Genomic DNA, 20,038 nt, shown 5'->3' on the forward strand with positions numbered 1-20,038 from the left:
GTGTTTCTTGTAGACAACATATGGTAGGACTCAGGATTCTAATCCACTCTCCTATTTGTTCACGTTTTATGGGTGAGTTCATCCCATTCACGTTCAAAGTTATGATTGTCACTTGTGGATTCCCTAGCATTTTGATATCCTCTTCTAGTTCTGTCCTTTCTTCTTTTGCTATATCCTTTTAAACCACTGATTTACTGTTACTCAATCTCCCTAATCCCCTCCATTATTATGCTTTCATTTCTGGTCCCTCCCTTTTTGTTCCCTTCCTGTTTTTTGGGGGGGTCTGTTCCATTCCCTTCCCCCTCTCTTTCTCTCTATTTTGGTACTCTCTCTCCCCCTCCCCCTTAGTTTTCCCTTCTCACTCACCCTGTAGGATAAGATAGAATTCAAGACCCCAATGGATCTACATTATCCTCCCTCTCAGAATTGATTTCACTGAGAGTAAGGTTTAAGTATTACCTATTAACACTCTCTTCCTCTCCTTTGTGAGATTTAATATGGTTGAGGTCTTAAACTGTGGTGATTAAAATAGTGGAAGATATAAATTGTGATAGATATAAGAGAGGGTGAGTAAATTTGACCACAGAAATATGTTTCACTACAGTGTTTTGGGTTTTAAAATCAAATATAAGGTGGTCACCAGGGAAATATTCCCAATTATTCAAATACCCAAGTCAATTGGGTTTCATAGAGATTTTAATTAACAATACAATGAGTAATCAAAGAAAGAGAGAGAGAGAGTAAGAAAGGAATAAGTATGAAGGGCCTCAAGCCAATATGGCCTAGACCTGAGTCTTAAAAGAGAAATCAGTCAGTTTTTTTTAAACACTCACCACAAGGTCTGACTAAACAAGGATACTAGTGACACCAGGCCAGCGTCCTTCCTCAAAGAGTCTTCCAGCCAGAGATTGTTTCAAAGGGCCTCTCTCAAGAGCCTCCAGAACTCCTACCCCAGAAGTACAGAGTCCCTCAGAGGAGCTCCTCAAGGAACTCTCCTTCAGAATGAGAGTCAGAAATCGAGATCCTTTCTGAATCAGATCCAAGCTCTTATTTTTAAGGGCAAAAATCTCCTCTGTCACCTCCCCTAAGTCCTTACATCTACCAATCACTGTAGATGTTCTAAAGGACCACCCATTTTGAATTCACAGATGACTAGTTTTTTTTAAAATAATATTTTATTTGATCATTTCCAAGCATTATTCATTAAAGACAAAGATCATTTTCTTTTCCTCCCCCCACCCCCCATAGCCGACGCATGATTCCACTGGGTGTCACATGTGTTCTTGATTCGAACCCATTTCCATGTTGTTAATATTTGCATTAGAGTTTCGTTTAGAGTCTCTCCTCTGTCATGTCCCCTCAACCGCTGTAGTCAGGCAGTTGCTTTTCCTCAGTGTTTCTATTCCCATAGTTTATCCTTTGCTCATGAATAGTGTTTTTTCTCCTAGATCCCTGCAGATTGTTCAGGGATATTACACCACTACTAATGGAGAAGTCCATTACATTCGATTATACCACAATGTATTAGTCTCTGTGTTCATTGTTCTCCTGGTTCTGCTCCTCTCGCTCTGCATCACTTCCTGGAGGTTGTTCCAGTCTCCATGGAATTCCTCCACTTTATTATTCCTTTTAGCACAATAGTATTCCATCACCAACATATACCACAATTTGTCCAGCCATTCCCCAATTGATGGGCATCCCCTCGTTTTCCAGTTTGGGGCCACCACAAAGAGTGCAGCTATGAATATTTCTGTACAAGTCTTTTTGTCCATTATCTCTTTGGGGTACAGACCCAGCAGTGCTATGGCTGGATCAAAGGGAGACACTCTTTTGTCGCCCTTTGGGCATAGTTCCAAATTGCCCTCCAGAATGGTTGGATCAATTCACAACTCCACCAACAATGAATTAATGTCCCTACTTTGCCACATCCCCTCCAGCATTCATTACTTTCCTTTGCTATCATGCTAGTCAGTCTGCTTGGTGTGAAGTGATACCTCAGAGTTGTTTTGATTTGCATCTCTCTGATTATAAGAGATTTAGAACACTTTTTCATGTGCTTATTAATAGTTTTTATTTCTTTGGCTGAGAACTGCCTATCCATGTCCCTTGCCCATTTATCAATTGGAGAATGGCTTGATATTTTGTACAATTGATTTAGCTCATTATAAATATGAGTAATTAAACCTTTGTCAGAGGTTTCTATGAAGATTTTTTCCCAATTTGTTGTTTCCCTTCTGATTTTAGTTACATTGGTTTTGTTTGTACAAAAGCTTTTTATTTTGATGTAGTCAAAATTATTTATTTTACATTTTGTGATTCTTTCTATGTCTTGCTTGGTTTTAAAGCCTTTCCCCTCCCAAAGGTCTGACATGTATACTATTCTGTGTTTACCCAATCTACTTATGGTTTCCTTCTTCATGTTTAAGTCATTCACCCATTTTGAATTGATTTTGGTGTAGGGTGTGAGGTGTTGATCTATTCCCAGTCTCTCCCACATTGTCTTCCAATTTTCCCAGCAGTTTTTATCGAATAGTGGATTTTTGTCCCAAAAGCTGGGATCTTTGGGTTTATCGTATACTGTCTTGCTGAGTTCATTTTCCCCCAGTCTATTCCACTGATCTTCCTTTCTGTTTCTTAGCCAGTACCAAATTGTTTTGATGACTGCTGCTTTGTAATATAGTTTAAGGTCTGGGACTGCAAGGCCCCCATCATATGTGTTTTTTCTTTCATTATTTCCCTGGATATCCTTGATCTTTTGTTATTCCAAATGAATTTTGTTATGGTTTTTTCTAAATCAGTAAAGAAATATTTTGGTAGTTCAATGGGTATGGCACTAAATAGATAAATAAGTTTGGGTAGGATGGTCATTTTTATTATATTGGCTCATCCTATCCATGAGCAGTTAATGTTTTTCCAATTGCTCAAGTCTAGTTTTAGTTGTGTGGAGAGTGTTTTGTAGTTGTGTTCATATAGTTCCTGTGTTTGTCTAGGGAGATAGATTCCTAGATATTTTATTTTGTCTAAGGTGATTTTGAATGGGATTTCTCTTTCTAGTTTTTGCTGCTGAGCATAGCTGAATAGTTTTAATCTTTTAGTAAGTCAGGAAAAAATGCTGCTGTGTTGACAAATTTCATTCAGAAAAAACCTCTGAATAAGTTATCACACTTTTATGTTTAAGTAGTTTACAAGTTGCCCCACCTTTATAGGTACTTAGTATCCCATTGTATCAATTCTAAAACAGTCATGACTCATAGAACTTCCTGTCCCTTCCATAAGCATGGATCAAAGTACTTTCATTGTTTAGCCAACAATTTTCTGTCCTAAAGCAGTCTTAAGTAAGGTGGAGCAGGGACACTCCCATAGCTAGGAGCCCCCACACTCAAGTAGAGTTCTCACCATCTGCTAGGGAATTTTTTTTAAGTAGAAGATTCCCCAATGGGGGAAATCCCTGATATTCATAAGTCTGAGAAATTTTGAGGTTTACACCTTCTTATAAGAGTATTCTTCCCCTCCCCTTACCATGTATATCTTTGTGTGATAAAGATTATCCTGTTTATTTTATTTCTTCTAGTATGTCTTGGTGGCTTCTTACATTCCCCCTACCCTTTTTCTTTTTTTGCATATCATCTTAATGCCCCAATCTCTTCCTGTGAGTGATTCTACTAATTGCTATAATAATGAATCTAATTTTGAGAGTTACAAATAACATATTCCCCATATATTAATATATATTTTGATCTAATTGTTGCTCTTAAAGAAGAGAGTTTGAATAAAAAACATTTTTTCCCTTTTCCCTCTCTTTCTTATTTAACTTTTCATGTTTCTCTTGATCTTTGTGTTTGGATATCAAACTTTCCACTTAGTTCTGGTCTTTTCTTTACAAATACGTGGAAATCTATTTTTTTAATGCCCTTACTTTTGCCTGGAAGTATTATAGTCAGTTTTATTGGATAGGTGATTCTTGTTCCAATTCCCTTGCCTTTCTGAATATCATGTTCCAGGCCTTGTGGTCCTTTAGTGTGGAAGCTGCCAGGTCTTGTGTGATCCTGATTGGTGCACCTTGGTATCTGAATTGTCTCTTTTTGGCTTCTTGTATAATTTTATCCTTAGTTTGAAAGCTCTGGAATTTGTCAATTACATTCTTGAGAGTTGTCTTTTGTGGATTTAGTGTAGAGGGTGTTCTATGAACTCTTTCAATGTCTATTTTGCCCCCTTCTTCAAGTACATCAGGGCAGTTTTCTTGGATGATTTCTTGTAGTATGATGTAAAGATTTCTGTTGATTTCTGGTTTTTCAGGTAGGCCAATGATTCTTAAATTCTGTGGTTGTGATCTGTTTTCTTGATCTGTCATCTTGTCAGTGAGATATTTTATGTTTTCTTCTATTTTGTCAGTCTTTTGACTTTGCTTTATTAATTCTTGCTGTTTTGCAAGATCATTGGTTTCCAGTTGCCCAAATCTGGTCCTTAGGGTCTGGTTTTCTGTTATATTCTTTTAGTTTTCTGCCTTAATCTTTTGAATTTCCATTTTGGTTTGATCTATCCTGCTTTTTGTGGATTCCAGCTATTTCTCCAATTGGGATGTCTTGTCCCTCAAACTGTTATTTTCTCTGTGAACCATTTCCCATTCTTCTTTCCAGAAGGTTTCCATCTTTTGGATGAGCTTCAATTTAAATTCTTCAAGAGCTTGTGCACAATTTCCATTTTTTTAAGGTTTTGGCTTTGTTTGAATTTCCTCCTGTATTTCCTCTGTAGCCTGGGTTTTTCCTCCATAAAAAATTTCAAGGGTCAATGCCTTTTTTTTGGTTTTATTTTTTTGGTAGTGGATGGAGGTTGTGGCTCCTGGGCACAATTTGCCATCACTGTGGAGGTTTTTCCTTCCCTTTTTAGTCAGAGATCTGAGTGATATGGGCAGGCTCACTGTCTATGGAGTCAAGGAGCAAGGATTTTGCCTGAGGCAATCTCTCAAATTTCCACAGCTTCTGCTGCTCCCTGCCCTTCTCTGTGCCTCTTTGCTGAGAGTGCCCACGGTCTGCACTCCCTAGCTCACTGGGGTTTCAGGTGCAGCTTCTGCTACTCACTGCCCATCTCTGTGCCTCCTTATTGAGAGCACCCATGGTCTGCACTCTCTAGCCTGCTGTGGTTTCAGGTCTAGCTGCTCTCAGGGGTAGGTCCTTGGTGGTTTTAGTCAGCTCCCGAAGACCTAGAGGTGACCCTTGCTCATTCCAGAGGTGTGCCTCTCTCACTCACTTATTCTGGTGCACGCTGGCTCTGACTCTGGCCCAGTAGGTGGGGTGGGGGAGGGTAGATCAGCTCCCTTTTGAGTGGGAGCTTTTTCACCCCCTTATATTGTGGAAATGCCCAAATCCCACAGACCTTCAATGTTGTGCCCTATTAAAGAGTCCCTTCGTTCTTATGAATTTGGGGTTTTTTTTGGTCTTTTGAGATGGTCTATATCGGTGGGTTCTGAGGAGAGGAAATATCCCATGTCTAGACTGCCACCATGCTTACCTGGGAGTACAATGTACTATTTCTTGAGCAATATATCCTTCCTGGAATTTTGCTACATCTCTGACATCATTCACAAGGGGCTGAATTGTTTTCTCTTTAAGCAAAAAAGCTTCTCCTCAAGAGCAACTGGCTCAGTGGATATCGAGCCAGGTCTAAAGATAAGAAATCCTGGGTTTAAAATTGGCCTCTGAGATTTCTTAGCTGTTTGACCCTGGGCAAGTCTCTTTATATTCATTGCCTGGCCCTTATTGCTTTCCTGCCTTGGAAGCAATACACAATATTTATTCTAAGATGGAATGTAAGGGTTTATTTTAAATACATCTCCTTTGTTGGATACATGTTTTCAGCTCTTTGGTCCACACTGAGTATGTGTTTCTGACCTCTATGGCAAATGAACTCTATGTGGTCATCCATTGACCATTGTGTTATGACAACAGGGCTATGTGTGCATCTTCTGACACTTTCCTATGCAAGCAATTTCACAGACTCCAGGATCAAGGTCTACTTCTCTCATGATATATTCTGTGTTTCCAATGTCATGAATAATTTTTTTTGTTACATTTCCCCTATCCTCAAACTAGTTTATATGGACTTCTCAATAGTCAAACTTGTGAACTCTGACTTGGCATTTATCATTTTCATTTTATAATATTCATTCATAAATATATATGTTTCCACTCACTCTATGCTGTCATGTGGTTACATATCCTGAACTATCATCTACATCCTATCATCCCCCAGTCCCTGGAAAGCTTTTTCTACCTGGTATATCTCATCTTATTGGTGTAATCATTTTCTACACAGCCTTGATATTATCTACCCAAGATCATTGACTCAAGAAGTTCCAACAAACTAATTTCAGCCATATCTACTGTTGTGAACCCAATCTTAAACCTGCTGATATATTGTCTAAGGAATAAGAAATTCAAAAATTCTCTGAAAAATATCATGGACCATTGGTCATGGTCCTAAAAGGAAGGAAACCCTTTAATAATCAGGGCATTAAATATCCTAAGTCTTCAACTAATAAAGTATCTGTAACCATAAGATCCAACTTATAATGACAATAAAATCTCTTTTTAGCACTTCATCCAAGCAAAATTAAATTCACTTCTGTTATTTGAAAGCTATAATCATCATTTGAAAGAGTGGGAAGAATGAAGAGACAGGACTAAGGTCAATACTCAAAGTCAAACTTTATGCCTTTGGAAAATAAAATTTCATCTGAAAGATGGGTAGGATAAAGGAGAAATAGGAGTCACGAGCACCAATTAGAACTGTTGCAATAAGGACATTAAGTAAGATAGGGGAAATGGACCTTTGCCCAGAGTCACAAAATTAAGAGGGAAATATAGAAATAGCACTTCTTTTTTAAAAAATTATTACTGTTTTTAGACTAGTCTTTTATTTCACTTAAACATCACACACACACATACACACACACACACATACACCATTTCATTTAACAAAGAAAATGAGAAAAAAGAGAAATGAGAAATGTTGGAGTAGATATGAAAAAATAGGGACACTAATACACTGTTGGTAGAACTATGAACTGATCCAACCATTTTTAAAAGCAAATTGGAAATGTCAGAGGAGTTGTGGCAAAATTGAGACACTACTATATGACTGGTGGAGTTGTGAATTGATCCAACCATTCTGGAAGTCAATTTGGACCTATGTCCAAAGGGCTTTAAAAGACCGCCTGCCCTTTGATCCAGCCATATCACTGCTGGGTTTGTACCCCAAAGAAACAATAGGGAAAAATACCTGCACAAAAATATTTATAGCCACACTCATTGTAGTGGCAAAAAATTTGGAAAATGAAGGGAAGTCCATTGATTGGGGAATGACTCAACAAATTGTGGTATCAGTTGGTGGTGGAATACTATTGTGCTGAAAGGAATAATGAACTGGAATGACCTCTAGGAATTGATGAAGACAGAATGGAGCAGAGCCAGAAGATTGTTCACAGATACTGATGAATTGTGGCACGATCAAATGTAATGGACTTTTCTGCTAGCAGCAATGCAATTATCCAGGACAATCCTGAGGAATTTTTGAGAACGAATGCTATCCACACCCAGAGAAATAACTGTGGGAGTAGAAAGGCAGAAGAAGAACATTTGCTTGATCACATGGATCAATGAGGATATGATTGTGGCTTTTTACTTTAAATTATTATTTTATTGCAAATATTGATAATATGGGAATAGGTTTTGAACAATGATACATGTACCAGTGGAATTCCTTATCAGTTCAGGGAGGGGGGAGGGAAGAGGGGAGAGAAAGAACATAAATCATGTAACCATGGGAAAATATTCTAAGTAATTAATTAATTTTAAATAGCAATCTGAAATTAATTATGCCCAAAGAGTTATAAAAATGTTTATACCTTTTGACCCAGAAATACCACTATTGGGTTTATTTCCTAAGGTGAACAGGAAAAAAGTAATGTTTATAGCAGCTCTCTTTCTGGTGGCAAAAAATTTGAAATTGAACAAATGTCCACCAATTGGAGAATGGCTAAACAAGTTGTAGCATATGATTGCAATGGAATACTACCACTCCATAAAAAGGATGAACAGATTAGTGTTTTTTTTTAAATCATAGAAATACCAGCATGAAACAGTGAAGAGTGAAATGAGCAAAAACAGAAAAATATTTTGTATAGAAACAGAAATATTATTTGTAGAATGACTTGTGTATATATGTCCACTTCAAGAGAAAGAGCTGATAAACTGAAATAAGTAAGGCATGACTTTATATAAACATATATTTTTAATCAAATCATCTCTAGTATGGAGAAGGAAGGAATGGAGAAAGTTACCAAGGAATTTTAAATTGGATTTAAAAATTAAAAAATGAAAAAAAGACAAACTTAGTTTGATGCAGTAATAACTATAATTTTTTAAAGTCATAATCATTCCTTTGAAGAAGTATTAAATGTAATTGCTGGGAAAACGCAAAATAAAAATAAAAATAAATTTCCTGTTTTGATTTTTGGATTTATGTCCCCAGTGGTTCATAGGAAAATGTGCTTTTAAAATGTTTGTTGAACTTAATTTAATTAGCTACTAGGGGCTTCACACATTACCTAGCTGTGTGGTTATGAATGAGATAATTCCCCAAAGTTCATGAATTAATTAGTGCGTGGGTCCATCCCATGTGTTCTGACTGAACAAAGAAATATCCCACTAAAAAGTGATTGCAGAAGATAGCATATTCTTGACTTGCTTCCTCCATAAAATCCAGAGAGCTTTCCTTCCTCTATCCAAAAATATCCTCTTTATTCAAAGCTGGTCTTACTTTGCTAATCCTCAAAGTGGCTCTCTTTCCTGGCTGATTTCTACCTGTGCTACTTCACCAAATAAGTCATGGGCACCAACTTGCACCTAAGCAATGATCTCCAGAAACTGAAGCATTTTTGACCCCTGAGAACTACATTTATAGCTGCTCCCTCCTGCCACGGATGTTATAATTGCAGTGCTTTCCTTATCATGTGAACAAGTGACCACAAGGAAACAAAATGTATAAAGCAGACATATTCAGTGATAGTTCTCTCATTCAAATGCCCCTGCTGATGAAATAGCCTCAGAATTCCATATCTCAGAAAAGACAATAAAAGCCACCAGCCAGTGAACCAACTTGTATTCCAGACCACTGATCCAACTGACCTAGAACCAGATAACAGTTTGCTAAAATTAAGAGGCTACATATACACCCTTAGCTCTATGAAGTGACTCTAACATACGGAAAACATAATATACCTATCCCTGGGCTAGCAGCAACCTTCCCAATTCAAGGATAGATACATAAAGTAATCAGCACTAAGGGACTATAATAATATAATCTATGACAACCAATCATCACCAGATACTGTCTGAGTGGGTTACTTCCAAGAAACACTCTTTTTATGAATTTGCTCACAATGAATGCATTCAAAACAAGCAGTCAGCATACATGAATGGAGTAGGGAGAATCAAAGTATATGCCACTTAGAACTGGTTTGAGCTCAGTAATTGGTTCTCATAGTTAGTACCCAACTACACTAATAATAATAGATTTAGCTACTACCTCATTGAAACAAACTTCAGTTGTAATAGTGCCACCTCCAGGCACTTTATTTTCCTAAAGTGTCAGAAGTCACTGACCATAGAGTCTCCCCTGGTATCAGAACCATGGACAGAAGACTTTCCTATGCAGAATGACTTTTCATTATCATAGCTTCTTGATTAAACAATTCCCACACAAAATGCTAAGTTGGCTGCTTTGATAAGTAAATCCCTGAGGGAATTTATAATTTGAAACAGACTATAATGTTGGTGAATCATAAAAGAAAATAAATACTTAAGGAGACAAAATTTATTCAGGAGAACTCTACTTCCCAGGTCATATGTCAAATATTTTTAAATACAGGTAATACAAAGAGTGTCTTCCCTTCTTTCTGTTTTTTGGTTGTTTTTTTATCAAAGATTCAACAAAGCTCCTACTTTTTCCCAGTAAGGTCAAACTATTCTTCCATATATGAAGACTCAAACAAAAAAGGCAACTGGCTTTCCTATGAAAAGTCTTCCCAAAATTTTGCTAACATTCTAATTTTTCATAAGCAAAGACTATCATATTATTCCAAATGGCTTAGGTTGAAATCATAGAATAGAATTCATAAGTAGTTTTGAATATCTCAGAATTTTTCAAACTATTATAGGATCCTCATTATTAGTTTCCAGCCTTGATGTAATAAGGTCAAGATCTTTCCCAACATTTAATATTCATTCATTATTTATAATTCCCTTTGAGATCATCTCACTATTCCTCACAAGTGTCTTATTAGAGTCTCCAGAACCACTGGAAGATCTATCCTATTATTATAAATCCTCAGGGGTTACTAAACATTTTAACTCTTCAAAAGGCCTAAATATTTTCTGAAAAAAATAAGCATATGTAACTATACATATTTTCATATGGGCCATCTTCATATGGCATGAACTGAAGGCCCTTTGTTTTCCTGACTGCACTCCTCAAGATGCTCTTTAGATTATCAATGCTCTTCTTAAAATGCACAACCCAGGACTAAACATTATATTCCAGATGTGGTCTAACAAGAACAGGTGCCAGTGGACACTCTGCCTTTCCTGGTGTACCTAATGATGACATTACATTTCTTGGCTGCCACTTCACACTGCTGACTCACATTAAGCATGTAGTTCAATGAAACACCCAGATCTTTTAAAGAAATATTGTCTAGTCATGTCTCCCAGATTTTGACCTTAAAACACTGCCTTTTTAAAAACCAGTGTAAAAATTTGTATTCATCTTGTTATTTTAATATTTAGGAGGGATAATTAGGAGGGTAAAACACAAAGAAAAGTACATATAAATAAGACTGAACTTATTAACAGATAAAGGAAAGGGTTTGGCAATGGAATAAGGGAAATGGTAGCATCTAACTATTACCCAGTTATTTTACCCACTAATTAACTACACTAAATCTAAATACCTAAGCTTCCTTAAGGGTAAGTCTAACAGGGATCCAGATTTCTGACAGAGTCCTTGGTGAGTCAGATTTCAGGAGACCACCTGATGTCCTCAGATGTCCCAACAAGGCAAAAATCTTTTCTCCAGTCTGGATGTCCACCAGGAAGACTAGAATTATTCTCTCACCATAGCCAGTAAATTCTCAGAGGCTATATGTTGATGGATGGATTTCTAGGATGTCTGAGCTACACCTTTCCCCTTCACCTTGCAGCTCCAAAGTGACAGTTGGGGAACTGGTCCTAGGAGTTCTGACTCAACCAGGCTCAGAAAGAATATGGTCTCAAGCCCTGTCAGTCATTCCCTTGCAACCTTAACCTCCCATTGCTACAATCTCTTTTAAATTTAATTTTATTATTTTTATCATTGTTCATCCTATTGTCATAGACTTTCAGCATATTCTTATTTCCTGTCTATCGCCCAAAGTCTTAGTGCTTCTCATGTTCATACCATCTGCAAATTTGAGAAGTATGCCTTTTAGTTCATTGATAGAAATGTTAATCTCACAAGTCCAAGCACAAATCATTGATCATTCCATTAGAAAATTTCTTCTTCATTGAAATTGAACATTAATGACTACTTTTAGGATCCAGTCATTCAACAACAAAGGCAGGTAGGTCTCACAATAGATATGGTATTAGGTGTAGAGTCAAGAAAGCCTGAGTTCAAATCCAACCTCAGACATTTAATAGGTCTTTGACCCTGGACAAGTCATTTAACCCCTCCAACAATGAAATGAAAATATTAATAACACTTACCCCACCAGGAAGTTTTGAAAATCAAATGAGATATTCATAAAATGTTTAAAACAGCGAATGACAGTAGGTATTTAATAAATGTTTGTTTACCTCGCCTTCAACTAGTTCCCAATGCATGTGTAATATTACCTAGCCCATGTCTCTCCATTTTATCCACAAAAACACCATGAGAGAATTTTCAAATGCTTTTCTAAAATCTGAAATATATTATCAATGTCAAAAGTCACATAGTTCCTTTCTTTACAAAATAAATGAAATTTATCAGGAAATTTACTTTGCAAGGGAAGGCAATATGGGTTTTGTTTTGGGACTACTTTGTATCAAAATAAAATGCATAATTTTTTTTTCTTAAAAATTCCTACCTTCTGTCTTGGAGTCAATAATGTATATTGATTCCAAGGCAGAAGAGTGGTAAGGGCTAGGCAATGGGGGTGAAGTGACTTGCCCAGGGTCACACAGCTAGAAAATGCACAAAATTTTAATTTAATAAATAAAATAAGTAAAATAAAAATATGAATTCCTAGCTATAAATATATAACATAATACATATTATCTATAACATATAGATTATAATATATATTAACAATAAATATATAATATAAATTAACTATCTATCAACTAACTAAATATGACATATAAATTATAATAAAATATAAGGTATCTGCTCCTCAGTCTCTTTATCTATAAAATGAAGGCCTTACTTCTAAGGGCTTTTCTACTTCTAAATCTATGATCTTAGATTATTTCCTTGAGATTCAGAAATCTTCCTTCCATTTCTTTTTAGAAAGGAGTAATAGTGCTAACTCAGGAAGCTTTGTTTTTCTATAGTTCCAAGAGTCTCCTGAATCTAGAGGCTCCACTGGTATTAGATAGGACTAACCTAATCCCGAAAATTTTATCCAGAAATTAAGCAATTGCATTATCTTTGCCTGCCAGTTAAAAGATTGATTGGTATATCAAAGTTTTCTTTTAATCTATTCCATCTTTTAGAAATACATATTCCTACTTTATCTCCAATAATTAACCTCATAATTTCTGAATATCACCCTTTGTGATCTAATCAACCCATATTGATCTTTTACAGTCTTCTCTAGCACATTGCTGCCTCCCATCACTTTACCCTCTCACTTATCTTCAATCTCTCACTACTTGTAGACTATTTCCCTACAACCTACAAAGATAGATTTATCTCCCCTATCCTTAAGAAAGCCTCACTTGAGATATCTATCCCCACTAGTTTCATCACATAACTATCCTCCCTTTTGTGGATAAATCCCTAGAAAAGACTGTCTAAAATTAAAGCCTCTGATTCCTTTCCTCTCACTATTTTCTAACTCTTTACAGACTGGTTTCTGACTTTTTCATTCAACTGAAACTGCTCTCTCCAGAGTAACCAATGATCTTTTAAGTGCCGAATCTTATAGCTTTTTTTCAGTAATCATTCCTCTTGACCTCTATGCAAACTCTGACATTGTCAATTACCCTATTCTCCTTGACACCATCTTGTCTCTAGAGTTCCATAAACTACTCTATCCTGGTTCTCCTTCAATTTGTCTGACTCTCCTTCTCGGTCTTCCCAAGACTGTACTTCCTTTAAAAAGTGGGTATTTCCTGGGCTTTTTTCTCCTCTCCTGAGATACTATTTCACTTGGTAATCTGATCAGCTTTCATGAATTAAATTATCATTCTTATACTGATGATTCTCAGATCTATTTAGCCAACCTTAACCTTTCTGCTGACCTCCAATATTGTATCTCCAACTGTCTATTAAACATCTCAAACTGGATATCCCAGAAACATCTTAAACTCAACATTTTTTTTACTGAACTCATTGTCTTTCCCCCAAACCACATTCCCTTCTGAACTTCCCTAATACCATTCACAGACTCAAACTCAAACACCTAGGTATCACTCTCTCTCTCTCTCTCTCTCTCTCTCTCTCTCTCTCTCTCTCTCTCTCTCTCTCTCTCTGTCCCTGTCTCTCTCCATCTCTTTTTCTCTGTGTATGTCTCTGTCTTTTTCCCTCCCCAATATCTGATCTGTTTTCAAATCCTGTAAATTTTACATTTATAATATCCCTCCTATATGCCCTCTTCTATTCTCTGACACTGAAACCATCTTGTTTGTGGAAGCCATCATTACTTTCTTTGTGACAGAGACTGGCACTAGGGGAAAGGTGCCAGCCTGAAGAGGATGTATCTTTTTCTTCATGGGGGAGGGGCCCCAGGAGGATGGAATCTTGAGGAGCAGAAGGTTCCTTTCTGAAGAGCAATTTGTCTCAGTCTGGAGAAACTGAAGAGGGAGGGGTGGATAAGATTTTTCTCCTGAGGGTTACCCACTTGTTCCTGCTTGTGACTGGATATCCATCTCCCCAATATTTCCCAATTTAAGAGATTTAGTGAAGAGAAATCTGAGAAAAGGCATTTTGATTCTCTGTCATACTTTACCACAGCTCCTGTTGCCCTGGGTCTGAATTGTGGCCAAGGGGCCAACCCAGGGTCAGACAACTTGACTATCTCTTAGGGGGTTCAGGCTGCCAAAGCTTGAGTTCCTGTAAACTTGAGGAGGGAGGGAAAGGGTTTTAGCTAGAGAAAGGGACTCCCTTTTCCCACTTTCCTTTCCCATTCTTTCCTCTGCCAGTTATTCCTTAGTACTAATGTTACAGACAAAAGAGTGGTTGTCTTAAACTGTGACCGCGAAAATATGGTTTCAAGACAGTGTCTTGCGTTAAATCAAAATTAAAGTGGTCACCATGGGAAAAAAATCCCAAATATGAAATATCCAAGTCAGCTAGGTTTTATGGAGATTTTAATTAATACAAATTAAGGGATTAATGAAAGGGAGAGAGAGAGTAAGAGGAAATAATGAGAAAAAGGCTAGGCCAGCCTAGGCTTAAGCCTTAAGAGAGAGATCTGTCAGTCTTTAATCCACTCACCACAAGATTTGTCCCAAGCAAGATTCTAGTGTTCAGAGAGACCCTCCAGTTTAGTTCCTCAGCTCCACTAAGGTCAGCCACCAAGCCCTCCAATTCAGCTTTGGCAAGCTGACTCTTTCAGAGGCCTTTCTGATCTCGTTTTAAAGACAATTTTCTCCTTTGTCACCTCCCCTAAGTTCTCACATCTACCAATCACAGTAGATGTTTTCACAGGACTGACCATTCTTAATTCACATCTTCTTTAGTTTCTCAACTTCTCTGAGTAGACTAAAACTTCTGAGTAAGTTCACACCTCTTTAACCCTTTCAAGTTGCCTGACCTTTTAGTGATTAATTTGACCTTCATAGGTACTTAGCACCCTTTTGTATTAGCAAAAGGGCTTTTGCCTCACTAAAAGTATGGGTTAAGTACTTTTTCATTGTTCCATCAGGAGTTTTACAACTTTATCTTATCCTAAAGTATGCTTAAGTATGGGTGGAATAAGGTTAGAGTTCTCACATTCCTAATCAAGTACCTTCATTGTTTAAAATGGGGAATGGTCTTAACCAAATGTTCTAAGGTAGAGTCTGAGAATTTTTAAGATTCACACTCCCCTGATTGAGGTAATTGACATTAAAGTAGTTGTCTTTTCCCCAACCTTGAATCAAATGTGAGTGAACAGATCAAGGAGAGAGACATGTTCTTAAGAAGAACCCCTTTGGTTTCTAATAGTGCAATGGGGGACAAGAGGGACAAGAGCAAATCTGGGCGAGAAGCCATAACTAAGGAGGGAAGGTAGAAGGGGGAAAATCTTCAAACCCCCTCTCCTCAGCTGTCTTTCCTAGATCCCGTTTCCTTTACCACCATCCCAAACCCTTTTTTTCCATTACACCTTCCTGGGTTGCTGCAATGGCTTATTAGAATGTCTCCCTATATCAAAACTCCTTTTCCTCTAGTCCATCCTCCACTTAGCTGTCAAATTAATCTTCTGTAGCATAGACTTAACCATGTTACATATATCCCAGTCAAAAAACTGTAATGCTCCCTAATCACTTTCAGAATCAAATATTTTAAATCCTCTGTTTAATATTCAAAGTCCTTAATAACCTGACCCCCTCCTACCTCTCCAGTCTTCTTACACCTTACTTCCACCACACACCATATCTTCAAAAATTCTGTAATTATCTTGTATAAAAATGGTTGTTTTGGGGGCAGCTGGGTGGTTCAGTAGATTGAGAGCCAGACCTAGAGATGGAAGGTCCTCGGTTCAAATCTGGCCCCAGCCACTTCCTAGTTGTGTGACCCTGGGCAAGTCACTTGACCCCCATTGCCTAGCCCTTACCATCCTTCTGCCTTAGAACCAATACACAGTATTTATTCCAAGACATAAAATAAGGGTTTAAAAAAATAGTTGTTTTCAGGTTGTCTCTACTGTAAATTGTAAAACTACTCCATACTACTCAGACCATACTTTAGAAGATTTGTTTTAGCTATTTCCTGATTTGTAACAATGAAGATACTTGGTCTAACAGAATCAGGTCTTGGGAACTCTACATTGCTCTACTCTACTTAGTTTAACAAGGTCAGGAATGTCTGTACACATACTCAAGGATTAAGTATCTAAGAAGATGGCCTTCAACAGACATGTGCAGAAATAGCTGAGCAACCCCTGGGCTGTCCTAAGTCAAGCTAAGCTAACATTGGTACAGATGAGATGCAGAAAAGTGATGTAAAAGGGTCTATATAGGTCACATCACTTCCTCTCTCTGCCTTTTTTCCCCAGAGAGGTGGCTCTGGCTAGCAGAGTGCTAAGTGTTCTGACATCTTGGCACGGTGACAGGTATTTGTTTAGGTTTTAGCAGTGAGTTTGCCCTTGAGCTGATTCAGGTTCAGGCATCTTGGCTGAGCCCTCTTGGAGTTCAAGCTGATTTCTTCCTCCTTTACTCTCCAAAACCTTATCTTCCTAGAGCCTCTTATCTTCCCCCTGGCACAAGCCAGGGGGGAGAAATCCTACACCCTTTCCTTCTCCCTTCTTATTATTTTCTTTCCACTATATTAATTAAATCACCATAAATTTCCAGCTGATTTCAGTATTTTTTTTTATTTGGGATATCCATGGCAACCAAATAATTAATATAGTTTAGGTCACAATGCTAAACTCCTTGAAAGAAGGGACTGTCTATTGGTTTGCTTTGTATTCCCAGTACTTAGCACAATGCCTAGCATATAGCAGACTCTTAATAAATGTTACTGACTGACTGACATTTTCCCTCTGCCAATTCAGTGAAGATACAAAAAATGGATATCTCTTCCCCTATGATTGGACTGGCCCAGAGACTGAATATAAATAAGACTCAACTGGGATAGTGAAGGCCATAAGTTTAGACTGGAGATATTTGGATATTCAGAAAGGTATCTATGGAGGGTCAACAGGGCAAGAAATACTAAAATATTTTGCTGTGACTGCCTCCCAGCAAACATAATGTCTTCTTCCAAACCCCAGAGAATCGTGATGGAATAGCCTAATCTGGGCCACAACATTTCTGTTCTAATTGGCAGTTTGTCATGGTCACGTCTGGGCAGCTTGGGGAATTGAGTCTTGGGAGTCCCCAAACTGAAATAGAAAAAGCATCTTCTTTACCAATGATTAAGCCAGTTAGCCACAATGTTCCACTCTTCTTGTTTCCTTCATTTATGAAATGTAGAGGGCATTACATTAGGTGATGCTATCTGTCAAAGATCTATAAGAGAAAATCAAACTCTTAAGAAGCAAACAAGATTAGACAGCTTCCTAGAGCTCAGGCAGTCATGGCCCAAACTGACTCAGCATGAAGGTGAAGAAGCACTAGATGTGACAGGAAGATATCACAACCAAGTTCATAAGAAGTCCCACAGGTAAGATACAATCTTGTTTTCCTTGAATTATCCTTTATCACTTTACCATTCAAAATCATGGGAAAAATCATTCACTGAAACTTTATGCCTGTCCAGTGACTGAAAAAATCACTCACTGCATGTCTATTTCAGTAATTCTGTTGTCTATTGCCAGTATTCAAAAACAGCATATATGCTTATCTTGAATAATCAGATTCCCTAGTTGCCTTCACAAGGATATACATATATTCATAGGTGGCTTATGAATTATATATGTATATTTAAATATATTATGGTTAAGTTTGTATTCAATTTTAAATATATGCATCTTTAATTTTAAATATCTATAGCGGAATAAAATTTTGTATTTAATTTTCAGTATTTTGACATAAATATTTTAATAAATATGTTTTTACATTTTATTTTAGTATATTTATATAGTAAATATATATATTTAATATGATATACAGGCTCTTTGCAACAAAAGAACTACATGGAAGACATTTATACTATAAGACAGAGAAATAATAGGCAGAAGACAGGGTTTCTCCCCCTATAGTCTTTGCCTTTTAACCCTTACTTTTTGTCCTAAAACCAATACTAATTATTAGTTCCAAGGAAGAAGAGTGGTAAGGGCTAGGCAATTGGGTTCAGTGACCTGCCCAGTCACTCAGCTACAAAGTGTCTAAGGCCAAATCTGAGCCCAGGATTTACTCTCTCTCCAGGCCTGGCTGTAACTCCTGAGTCATCTAGCTATCCCATCCCTTTGCCTTTTTCTTCTGGGAAAATCAAAGTCCCTTGAACAATTTCCTTTCAATAAGTTTCAGGAAGTAGGATTCAAACCAAAAACAAGTCAACCAACATTTATTAATGCCCAATATATGAAAGTTACTATGCTAGGTAATGAATATTTAAAAATAAAACTGACAATCTCTGCTTCAAAAAGCTTATATTCTGCTGAGGGATAAAACATACAAAGAGAGAAATAAACAAAGGATAATTTGAAGAGAGAGCACTATTGACAACTAGGGGAATTCTGAAAGGCTCTCTGTAGGAACCAATATATGATCTGTATCCTTGAACTGAGCTAGGAATTCTAAGGGGTGGTATGGAGGAGGGAGGGCAGTCCAAGAATGATGCAGCATGCACAAAGTTATGAGTGCACAAGATGGCCTGGCAAGTTTGGGTAGCAACAAATAGTCTAGTGAGTTTGAAATGTAAAGTACGGAAAGAGGACAGTGTCAAATAAGTCTAGAAATAAAGGATGAGAACCAGAATATGAAGAGCATTAAAGGCCAAGCTGAGTAGTGTGTATTTTGACCTAGAGACAATAGGGAGTGACTTGACATGAGATTCTTGAACAAAAAGAGTGGCATGGTCATAGCTTTGCTTTAGGAAGATTGTTTTAAAAGTTTATTTTGGAGAAGGAAAAGAGTCAAATCAGTGGGCCAATTATGAAGTTATTACAATAGACCATGTGTAAAGTAATGGGGGCCTGAAACAGGGAGATGTGAATGGAGAGGTGGGAAGAGATGTGAGAGATATTGTAGAGGTAGAATGGGCAAGATTTGGCAAATGATGGACTCCAGAATATGAGGGAGAAGGAAGAGTTGAAGATGATGCCAACATTTCCAACTTAGGTAAATGATGGTGCCTTCAACAAAGATAGGGAAATACAAATAATGCCTGGAGGCTTTAGCTGAAATGACATTATAGGTAATTTCTGTATTGGCAACCCACAGATATTTCTAATGGTGCTTCAATAAGTAAATAATTAGAATCACAGATTTATACCTGAATGAAACCATTAAAATCCTCTAAGCTAATCTCTTCATGTTAAGATTTTAAAAAATGAGGGTTAGAGATGTTAAAGAATTTGACTACAGTCATACAAGTAATGTGACAGAGCCAGAATTTGGCTCAAAATCCTTTGTTTTTCAATCCCAGTTCTTTTCCCACCATACTGACCACCACCCATTCATGTCATTTAGGCTGGAGGTGTGATATTTATAGAAATGACCCTAATTTTCCTCTTGAAATAACAGAGGCTTCTAGGACTATGGGGGAGGGAATAGAATCTTCAGGAGATACCTAACTTTCCCAGGCTTTCAATATTTTTGATTATAAGGAGGAGAAGGGGACAACTCTGAATGAGTCTGAAAGTTGCAAAGCAAAAGATACATGGAACTGATATGAGGAGAAAGGCATCTGTTTGGGAGGGAAGGAAGAACAGTGACAGAGATTCAGTGGAGCACATCAATTATTTCATTATTATATCCCCCATATCCTTTCCTCATCCCCTTATTCTCACCTCTATCTCTGTTTCTTCCCTTTCCCAAAGATTTTTCCTTTCTCAGCCCATCAGCTCCTCTTTTACTGTCCTTTATCTCCCTTCTTCAACCTTTTACTGCTTTTCTTATCTCCCCTGATCTTTTCCTTCTTTCCTTTA

Source organism: Monodelphis domestica, chromosome 1, assembly GCF_027887165.1.
Source record: "Monodelphis domestica isolate mMonDom1 chromosome 1, mMonDom1.pri, whole genome shotgun sequence".
NCBI lineage: Eukaryota > Metazoa > Chordata > Mammalia > Didelphimorphia > Didelphidae > Monodelphis > Monodelphis domestica.